General features: G+C 34.8%; 1 protein-coding gene across 12 annotated transcripts in view; it reads left to right on the top strand.

Moving 5' to 3' along the window:
• LOC116425485 (CUGBP Elav-like family member 1-A) overlaps positions 1-12,175 on the top strand; it is a 495,366-nt gene that overhangs the window by 411,913 nt on the left and 71,278 nt on the right. The window lies entirely within an intron of this gene.

The following is a 12,175-nucleotide window of genomic DNA, read 5'->3' as shown; positions in this document are numbered from 1 at the left end:
AAAGCAGATGTGCGAGCAGAAGTCTCGCTGCTAAGGCGGAATGGTACGGCAGATTGGATCTGGGCCAAATATTTATACACACCGAGCCCGACGCTGCGTACACTGTTGCTCCACCGTGCACCCGCATTATGTTATAGTCGGTATTTAACGCCACCCGTATAATAAAATCACCGTTCGTCGAACCACTAAATATCTACGAAAAGTGTTCTACGATCGCCGTGAAATCCATTGTCACGAGAGCTGCGCGTTGCCAAACCCTGTTGTAACCTGGCTCAACAGCGATTCATGTATGTATTTGGAACGCACGGCGCGGCGCGTCAACTTAACCCCTTGCCCTATAATATCGTGTCAAACTCGTGATCAACACTTGAATCCGAATCTGACAGACCTGGATGTGGTTTACCTGTTTTCAATGAAAACTGTATATTACTTTTCTGTTACCTATCGTTAATTTCTAGAGTAAAATGTAGAATAAGTATTAAATTCTTTATGGTTTTTAATTAATTTTTATCGATGAAGAAGCTTTATCGAGCATAGTTGTGAAAAAATCGTGGGGAAACGAGGTAAAATGATTGAAAGCGATTTTTGTGATTTTCTTCAGAGGTAAGTATTGAAAATGTAAATTACAAAATTGGTGGATTGATTAATATGTATTGGGAAAAGATATAGTGTTTCTTGTAAAGTAAACTGCGTTTTAAGTAATAGTAGTTCTATAAGAGTGTCCTGTAAAAATTATTGATAATGATTGACGTAATGACAGCAGCTATATTTATGCTAGACTACAAAAGTAAAAGGATTATTTATCCGTTTAATCAGATTTTTTATCTAGTTTTCAATCACAATTTGATAATTGTTAATATGCAATGTTTTCTTTAGACTTCACATATTCTATTATAATTTCATTTTATAATTTACTCACTCACATCATTCGCAAATTTTCTAATTAATATCGTTAATTAGCATTTTTTGAAATCAATCTCCGGATATAGTGAAAATTATCTTCTACAAATTTAAACGAAAAATTCTTTTTCTTCTTCGTACAGAGCAAACTCATCAGTAATTTATAAACAGACTCTAATGCAGTATGCAAATTTTACGTAGGCTAATAATCAGGCCTGTTCTCCATGCGTCAAGCGTTTAGATTTATACCTACGCGGCTGTTCTAAGTTCTGTATCTTTGCCAATTTTTGAAATTCGAATAAATCTTTACTGTTACTTTTATGCATAGATACTTCCTTTAGATATTTTGTAATCCTTTCTGTCGTTTGAATAGTTATATCGGCCATAATTTATATCACAAAACCCCTTGCGTAACGTTAAATCAAGTTTCTCAAAGTGAACACTTATATGTGACAATTCGCAATAACTTTGTACTTTAGATTAATATTAATTTAATCCAGATTTTGCAACATTTTATTGTACACAAAGATAATGCATATAATAAAAGTATTGCATAAATAAGAAAAATATTAAGGTGGAAAAAGTATTGAGTGTAGTAATTTTATATTCATTATTAACATCTTATAAGGAAAGTAAAGAACAGTTCGTTTTTAAATGCCATGTTTATCTAAACGCTAAGTTTAGTCTTTAAAGTTGCATTAAAGGAATGTTAATGTAAAACTATGAAAAATATGTTGTTCTCCGACGGTACGTTTTTATAAAAGTTTATGTAAATTTGCTTTTCATGATTTTACATGTTTCAATCAGTTTTTATCCTTATCGTTAATAAATGTTGTTTGCCTTGATCATTCTATTACATACATTGATAAGGAATAATGTATTTGTTACTGTTTCACACTAACATTATCTTAAGATACTAATGCACTATAAGAAGAAAACCTACAGCACTTGCAGATGGATTTCTTGTTAACTTTTTTTATAACATTCTTAATAAAATGGTTCTGAATTCTGTGAATCAATGTAAGTATATACCTACATTTAAGTACACGAGATTCTCAACATCTTTACCTTACTTTTAAATACTGAATTACTATCATCCTTAAACGAGAATTGTAAATGCAAACGATAATACGTGTTCTATCTTATACACACTTATAAACACTATTCTTCTTTCAAAAAATGTACTACATTAAAAAAAATTAGAAATTTTCCTAAAATATTCACTTGTTATGCACCATGCTCCAATAGTCTCTCAAAACATTAAAAAAAACCGATTTACGTTAAAAGATGTGCATTTTTTAACTCTTACTGAGTCGTTTAATTTTTTTTATCTCCGATTAACTTTTAGATATAACCAGGCTCAATTTTATATAATTGTATAGACACACAACAACAACTAAATCGAAATACATTATTCTCGATAATGCTCAATCACCGGCAAGGCCTATTAAACCCGATCAATTATTTCGTACACAGAAAATCTGTTTCGCGCGGCACAGACGGAAGGACGGCTAATTATAAATACAACGATAACCGACAAGGTTTATTCATAATAATCAGTATCCATTTTGTTCGAATGTAAAGTGTTAATCATTCCAATTAAGTCCCCTTCGAACCGGACCGACAAATTGGGAACGTCATGTAACGTCAACCTTTTTGAAATTGATTGCACTTGACGCCGACGCTAAAATAAATTATGCCATTACGGATCGAATGGAACACAGTCCCGCGCAATTTGTTTCCGTTATTTAGGAATCTGACACGTTCTTTTAGATCAGCGATTCTCAATCTGGGGTAGTCGAAAAGGTTTCGGGGGTGCATTGTGAAATTTAATAGCAGGTTTACGGACACTTGTTTTACATTTTATAACATTGTTCCTAGAAACATTGATTTTCGTTGATTTTGATCTTGGAAATTAGAAGTTTAAAAGTAGACAATTGAGATACATATTCGTTTAATTGCATCAATCAAAATCGGCGTGAACCGACGTTATCAGATATTATTTATAAAATTTAATATGCGTCAAGTCGATGCATTCCGTAAACACAGTGTTAATAATACACTAAATTCTGTTTGTACACGATAGATATGTGTCAAATAATTTGTATGTAAAATTATACTATACCTATAGGAAAATACAGATTGGTTCTAGACCTACGAAATCAGCAGAATAGCATACATCAAAATTTAAAAATGTACATTTGTAAACAAAATTCGTGTAAAACCAGGATTGAGTGTATAACTATTGATTGATTTCTGAAAGTTAAATGACGGAACACAGTGACAGTTCGTGTCTACTACCGAAAGCCATCAATAATTCCAAACATTGATGAATCGTGTAAATGTAAACTGCAACTATCTCACACGTCACTTGTACTAAAATGTGTATAACTTTATATAATACCGATAACTGATTAGGCCTTATTCCGCCAACGTTTGTCGACTAGTAGCCTATAAATCAACTTCCTAAATCACACATATTTAATATTTTGAAAATGATATTTTCAATTGTTATTTTGTTATACCCATTTCTAAGCAATAGTCAAAACCTTCAGTATTCCCGAAGAATTCAAACAAACTGACTAATCTACATATGTTATCACAGCCAATAAGTAATATGGTAATATACATTTAAATACACTAAATTGTTATACACTTATCTCCACAACTATTATATAAAAAATGTCTCAAATGCAATTTCCTCTGTTTTAAAGTCCAGTAATTTCGTACACATAAATTATCTCTAGATAAATGTGTAGTATTTCAATGGGTGTATGAATCGATGCATTACTTACAAAAAGTGATAACTCATCTAAATCGAAAATCCATAACTTCCCTCGCATTAAGAGTACCATTTTCACACGCATCCTCCAAAATGTAACAGGATCACAGCAGATGGAGAATCACTGTTCTACATTAATCATCATGAAATACCTTTCATTCAGGAATCCTAGCGACGTAAGGTTCGACGGGGTATTTACCTTTGATCAATGAAAACTGTACATCGTTCCGATGAGACCTAATGACGAACGGTTTCAGTTTCTAAATAACCTTCGCGCGTGGGCGAGGATTAATGTAACAGTTGGCACGGGATCCGCGATCTTCATCCAGGAATTCTGTCGTGCAACAATATCAGTAAAGATTTAATAAGAGAAAAGTCGGCCAGAAGGAAGGAGGCAATAGGACGCCACGGAATTAAGGTAACGTAGCATCCGCCGACAGATCGGTTTACGTAGCCCGAGGAATTCTGGCAGATACAATGACCGGCGCGCAGACTACTGCGATCGGGCGCATTAAACGATCAAATCGAATCACTCGGCCGGGCCCATTAATTACGGCAATTAGTTGAAAAGCGGCAACGAAGACGGGAGACGAATTTATCGCATCAAGGAACAGTGTGAAGATCGCGGAGGTTGTCGACCATCTTTTGGCGCGATACAGGCCGTTCTGTTCACATTCCGATTCCCTCCTGACATAGCTTTGCTAATTGCTTTCTCATATATAATAATATGGTTAAATTTGTCCAAATGTTCCTCGAGACCGAAACAGTCAAACTTTGATTTTAAGACACTGATTTTATGAGAGCTGATGATTGTACCATTTTTCTTTTGTGAGCAGATATCACTTATCAAATGGTTGGAAGTATTTTGTATATTTAAAGCTTATGAGGGACAATATTGTAAACATTAACGTAACTCTCTCTCTTTGTTTCTCGAAGTCTTCATGTTAATGTACTATTTGTTTGAAAGTACACTTTCGCTTAAAACTAGAAATACCGATCGTTTAATGTGATTAGTACCTACGTAGTGATCCTTACGAAAATTGTGATAATAGAGTTTCTTTGGTTCCTTCATAAATTTATTATAGCATTCAAGTGAAACGATTTGTTTCTAAAATCATTTTGAACATTTAACAGTTCTAAGATAGCAATAACTGCGAAACGAGGAAACTGAAATTCGTTATTTTGTGCTCTATAAGTATTAAATCTATAGAATTATTTTCAATATTTACGATGTACAAAGAAATATGAAGTAAAGAATAATCTAGTCTATTATTCTTTGTACACAATAGGTGTATTCAAAACTTTTTTATTGTAACATCTTATTTGTTCATTACTTCAGAAAATAGTATTGTTTCAAACCTTTTTTTAATCTAATTCATAATATAGAATTTTCCAGGTTGGAATTATTTTATTGAATTAAAGGACTATAACATTCATTTCTAGATTAGGCAATTACCTTTCAACTAACAGATACAAAATCTTATCGTGCAATAATTCACAATTTGATGTCGCTATAAACTTGCGTGATACAGGTAGTACATACTCTACGATTAGGCACACACTCCCAATCATTCTCTTTTGCTATGTACGAATATAACTTGTTTACACGTTCATTGTAATCAAGTCAGTTTCCATATCAAAATGAGCCAATATCTCTTTAACAGAAGAACTATCGCAATCGTCAAAACGACGAATATCCGTTTCCTTTATCAGTTTCCTCGTATCAGATAAAATAAAATGATTTTACAAAAACCTACTCTATGTTTAAATTTTGGTTCAAGAAGCCCCGTGAACTTTTTCCGATACCTGATAGTCCATTTATTTCCATTATCTATGTATTCTATACAAAGCGGCAGGCAAACTTAAAATACTTCTGCACCGTTAAGGATTAACCAGTGAACTGCGTTTGACAAGTGTACACGTCATCTTAAAGCTTGACATGATATTAACTCTTTCAACGATGAATTCTTTATTTTGTGAGATAAATATATAATTCTTCTTCATTTTGCTTTGGTTTTTCATTCAAATATACCCTAGTTGTATTCGTCCTGTGTTTGACGAATATACACTTCATTAATTCATTTTATTGAGCGCAAATCGAGAGATTTTTCAAACTAAATTCCACAGTTAACAGGTTAATCACATTAAACGCTCCGTAGTTCTAGTGTCAACGAATGCAATTCTTAAACATTGTCGATCAACGCGTCTTCACGCGAGGCAATGAAACTGTCCGCGGGTGATGCAATAGTGAGATCATCCTGTGCGAGAAGAAACGAAAATAGAAAAAGACGCGTGGTACACATAAATAACGAACAACAGTGTGCATACCGTGTTTTCAAATGAATTCATTCGCGGCAAGAAGATAGTCCATGCCAAGAATTTCTAAGAGTTCTTCTACCGGGCAGATGCAACGCTTGATAAGATCTTCCTAAAAGGTTATTACCGTTTCTACTCGACGAACGCCGTGCAATTTCAATGGTAAAAAGTCCCCTGAAAAGATCCTCCTTTGAAAGCAAATGCCCCATGAATAATGTAACGTTCCCCGCCGCCCGGCCCGTTGTCTTCCTTCCGCCCGGACATCCATGCCTTGAGTCATTGCTTATCGGTGATTCATCATTGCGTCAATAATCGGTGGCTGGAATCTATGCATTTCACATATACCCATCCTATCCGATTCACGAATACCGTTGGTCACTGGTTTTTTGTCTTGCCACGGCTAATCGATGCTCTACATAACACTGATCGATTCACGGAATAATAGAGCTACGCGATAAGCTAGGATTGAGCTAGACCAGATTCATGGAATACGCCAGTTTCACGAATATTGGATTTTATAAACGTTTTCTTAGTAAAAGTTAATTTGTTATCTATAAAGGGTGTTGATTGATGAGATTATATGAATACGTAATACTTAATTTCCGGTTTTTCTTTCCTGTTTCCTAATTTCTATATGAACATCTAATCTTCTAGGAAGTATGGAATAAAGCGTATAATAAGTATCAGTATAGCTGGGGATAAAAAAATATTTCTTCTCGAAATTGCTTCTCGCCAGAGCTCGAAGCCGTACATTTGCATTTGACTTTGTAAGGTGCATTATTGGAGCGAATTTCATAGTATTGTCAGTAAAAGTAACAAATGCATTCAAACTGAATTTCAATTTTGCTGTTTTAAGATTGTTATTATAAATTCTTAATATGTTTATTACCAGTGGTTATTTAAATCGTTTGGAAATCAATGATTAATCGATGAGAATTTATTAATAAATTTTTCTGTAACGATTAAAATTACCATTTTTATTCTAGAAATATATTACCGTTCGAAGCTCTGTGATTATTTTTAGTATTTACGATCTGTTATAGAGAATGGAGCAAAAAATAATGTATTTCATTATCTTTCGTATTCAGAAGACTTGTTAATCAGGCAGTGTTGCCAACAAGTAATTTCTAAGATAAAATTATTAAGGTTCTTGTAAAACGTAGGTAAAACTTTATGAATAACATCAACGTTTCCTTCAGAATCACGTTATTCACGTATGTGTGTGAATATACAATATATAATATATTCTCATGAAGGACGTACCATACAATTTTAATTTGTATAGCAGAAAAGGCTATTTGAAAACAAATTGCACATTGAACAGAACGTTTATGAACTTTCCTCAACACACAATGCCTTAAACAAATTGATTTATTCGTACACACGCGATAAAAGTCAATCGATATCTCAATAAACGTACTCTCGTGACTTTCGTAAAAAAGACAGATAATCGATCTGATTATGTATATCATAATTCTAATGTCAAGTTATAAGCTTCGTTTTGTCAATTTACAAGCTTTATTTAAGTATCTTCTATTACCCTCTTTTTTGTTCAAGAAGAATAAAATTAATTAAACCTCAGCAATATTTTTATCGTGATCTTTGGCCTCCTTCATAAATATGAACGAAACCGATTCAGTTTATAGAGCCTTTAATAAATGTATTTATTCCAGTCTTTATGTATCTGCTGCCAAGTGTGTCTATTCCTCTTCTCATCCGCGGAATTGCCAGCTATCAGCAATCGATAGCGTTCATAAAATAAACAGAAGGATCTATTTTCTATTTTTATGATCGAATCGATATTGAACCGTAGTTGTTCAATACTGTGCCGAATCTATCCGAGTCGAGCTTATGGTTAAATCCTAAGTCGGCCTCGACGACGCTGCCCGCGACGTTCCACCTGCGAATCCGACACTGTGTGAACAGTTAACAAGGTCCAAAACCAAATGTTGACCATGGAATTACATGTGTGGACGTTTCAAATGGAGCCAACGCCGGTGTCACATTCGAATCAAGCATGGACCCGGGTGTTGAAATTAGGACCCTCCGTGCGGGCTCGGCATAAGACAAGCAACCGATGAAAATATTAACACTTTGCTTTACTACATCCTCCATCACTGCGCTTGATAAAAATGCTGAATCATTAATAATACTTAATTAATAGTACTCAATAGTTTAGTAGAAAAAGAAAAGAACTTCACGCCTATTTTGTCTACATTTACTTTAAGGATTGAAGGTTGCTAATAGGAAAGTAATATTTAATTTTTATTGAGAAAAAGTAAATAATATTTCAATTTGTCGAATTCAGTTTTAAAATTTTCATTTTAACCCCTTGTCTTGTAATGACATGTCAGATTTGTGGTGAAGATTGCAAACAAAATTTAACAAGATTCTTGTGGATTCAAATTAAATATTCTTTTTCTGTTATTACTTATTATACTTACTGTTAACTCATTCATAGACAAAGAATACACCTGAAGTTTCTTGGTTTCTTTCAATAAATTGTTAATGTCAGAGTAGTTGTATCAATCATAGTTGAAAAATAAATAATAGAGCAAGGACTAACAGATTGCAATATTTTGATGAGAATTTGACGAATCGAGAGATTTTTCAAACTAAACTCCACAGTTAATAGATTAATATGCAATCTTTATAAAAACTGCAACAACAAATTCTTCTGGTTCCTTCATATATTTATTATAGTATCCAAGTGAAATTATTTATTCTTAAAATCATTTTGGATATTCACCACTATTAAGACATCAATAATTGCAGAACAAGAAAGCTGAATCTCGTTCCGACGAATGCAATAGTTTCAATGTTAACCGCGTTATAAATGAGCCTATTGTAAATTGTACCTTCCACGGGAAGCCGCCAAGAAAGTCGGTGTTCGAGCTACTTCCGTTATCGGTCACAGGAACAGTCGAATTTATTCGGTCTATACGACAATTCATATATACGTCGTCCGGAATACAAATAAAAATTTCTATGGCGCAGTATCCGGAAGGAGCGAACGGCTCAAAAGCCTCGACGCCTGAATCTACATCGATAATGCGTCACTCGGCTCATGACGATGTGCACGATACGCGCGATCGTGTATAAATAATGCATCATCGGCGCCGTTCGAGAGGAACAGGCCACAAATATCCATGAAACTTCGATGGCAACGATGACCCTCGGTGGTCTCCATGAATCGACCTCAGTCGCTTATACCCGACGCCGACTCCTTCTGTCCTGTTATACCTGACGTTCGAATCTAGAACGGCAGCCTTGGTAAACACGGTACTAACAATACGCTCGGTTAGTGGAACGGTCATTGTCTACATTTTCAACTAATACTCGCATCGACAGAATGTTTCAGAGTCGGATTAATTATCCATGTTTCTATGATTTACGAAGGACAGGTACTTGTCACCCTGCGTCTTGTTAGCAAACAAAGTCTTTAAGATTCTCACCCCTTCTCCTGTAATATCGTGTCAGACTCGCGATGAAAATTATCAACTGAATTCAACAAACCTAAACGTTATTTCTTTATTTTTAGCATTAAACTACCAGACGGGTCAAAACGACCCATTCTTGATGTCTGCTTTTTACAACTATTAAAAAGGATAACAGATGTTTCTTTAAGAAATGATTAAAAACATTGATTTACCAATACGCAAACTAAATTGTCAACCAATTGAAGTCTCGATAGATGCACTCTTGCAGCTTCTATAGAGAAATTTTGAAAAGTTTAACTGCAGGCTAGTTTTAGTGTAATATAACCCTTTGCAGTCGAAGCATTTATTCACTCATATTACCAGCAACTCAGAGCAATTTCAATAGAAAAAACGTATTCACATGTAACTAAACGATATAAGCATAAAATGAATTTTAGGTGTCTAATAAATATATTAATCTTTATTGTATGATAGAGGGTTAGTTATCTGAATATATAACAGACTTTTCGCGATTCTGTCACGAATATACTACCAAGAAAAAATCATTCGATCAGTCAATACGTATATAGCTAGCTTTAGTAACGTTTCCCCGTGAACTATTGGAAAAATAGATTTTTCACCGGAAATTCGGCGTTTTATTTTTTCCGCGTCGGGACTCACCGCGACGACAGTTAGTCACGGTGCAGTAATTTGTTAATGAACGTCAATTTAGCGAACAGCTTGCGCACATCGGCACTCGAACGAGGGGAATTTTTCATCGAAGAGAATTCGCGTGGAAAGTAACCGGTGTCCGGGGTAGGCAGGCTAAAAGAGAATCGCGAAATCGATTTATCGATGTTTTCGTGTAAAACTGCGACAGATTGTTACGTGGAAGTGGGACCTGAAGCTCGCCTGCTTAAATTACAATATCGGGTGAGCATATTGCGAAATAGTTGGATGGCGCACTAACTATTTCGTGCACAGGACCCGATACTATTTGCACACGTCGGCGGAGTTTCACAAATGTTGCCCGCCGGTTGCTCATGGTTTGATCGAGTTCAACATTGCTAGAGACCTGTGACGAATTAAGAATTAGTTATGTTAGCCAAAAATATTGATGACAATGAAATTGATTTGAAGTTGAAACGATTCCTATCAATCGAAACATGAAGAAAAATACAGACAATAGCTTACTTCTATGAAGTCTTTTATTGAAAACAGTATTAACGACTTGTTTCTTTGCAGGTTGAAATGAAACACATCTTTGGAAAGATAATTATTTTATTTTGTTAGAATATGCGTGAATGTAATTCTTCGAAAATATTGTTGGGCTTTATGATGCAAATCTGTGAGTCTGTGACCATTAAATAATAAGGGTTGTTCCTGAATTAATTTTTGGTCTATTCGTTCCGTGTCACAATGTGGTACAGTTATTCTTTCCCCTGAATTTAAAATGGAATAATGAATTGTGCCTTTCTGAGGCCATTATAAGACCCCAAGAACCTTTTTCAATCGCAATGCGTACAATTGAAAGTTCCATTAATGTCTAATTAGTAGGTATCCATCTTCCATCACGAATAATTTTTGCGAAAAATATCTTCTAATCTTACATATAGAAAACAATAAGAATTTATTGAATCAAGAACAATTAATTTTGATAAAAAGGACCATTTCTTCCTAACAAAAATCATTTTTATGTTGTCCTGCTAAAACATTAATTTCTTTTATTACGATCTAATATGTACACTTAATTATTGTCACCAAGTAAACTTTATATATTTACAAACTTTATTTTTCCACGAGATTCTTTTCATTTCTCGACAAATTAAAATATTTGAATGATTGAAACCGTATTTAATTTTATTTATACAAATTTACAAATTGAATGAAGGTACATAACATCATCATTGAAAAATCCCACGTTCAATCACTCCATGGCAAAACATTTGTATATCCGCATGCCGTGTCGAAACGAACTATCAAGAAAAAAAACGTTATATAAATTTCCATGTCCGCGTTTCGAATCCCGGAACAATAAACGCAAAAAGAATAGATCTCGTCATTGTTACAGTCGAGAACCACGGACCAAGTAAATGTCTGCGGGTTGATAATCAACGGTGCTCATGACTCATCGGCTCGGTGTGTCTCTGTTGGCACACGAACCTTCCTCGTAAACAAGCGCAATTATATTTCTGGCCGCGTGTACGAGCACATTTTCCATACCCGACATCGAAAATATTAATTACCGTCTATCAACGTTGAAACGTATCATTTTAATTCAATTACAATTGTCAAAATAGAATTACTTATCTCCCCGTAAAGCTGACAAACAACACGAAAATAAACGGTGACTTTTAGGAAAGTTAACGCGTTGGCTGGTTGAAGGAAAAAAGGTGATCCTTTCTTTTCTTGTTTTCCTCCTTTTTTCTCGCGTTTTTCCAACTCTTACGTAAACGTTTCGTATTCTCCTGCTATCGCAACCGATGCTTGTTTCACCGAATAAATTAACCGTTCGCGCGATTAGCAAGTGCGCGGCAGTCGGATTAGTTAACACCGAAATAAATCTATTTGCGAGCTGTATTTCTGTCAAGTGCTGCTATTTTCCTTTTTCACCTCGGCCCGAAGCGAAGGGGCGCTTTCGTGGCGTGGTATATACCAGACAATGTCCGCGCCGAAAATTTATTCCCGTGCACACAGCACGCGAACAATCAAAGGGGCCTTTTTCTCGACATCTCGCGTAATGAAAGACTTATTCCGC

Source organism: Nomia melanderi, chromosome 4, assembly GCF_051020985.1.
Source record: "Nomia melanderi isolate GNS246 chromosome 4, iyNomMela1, whole genome shotgun sequence".
Taxonomy (NCBI): Eukaryota; Metazoa; Arthropoda; class Insecta; order Hymenoptera; family Halictidae; genus Nomia; species Nomia melanderi.
This window is presented reverse-complemented; position numbering and strand designations above follow the sequence as displayed.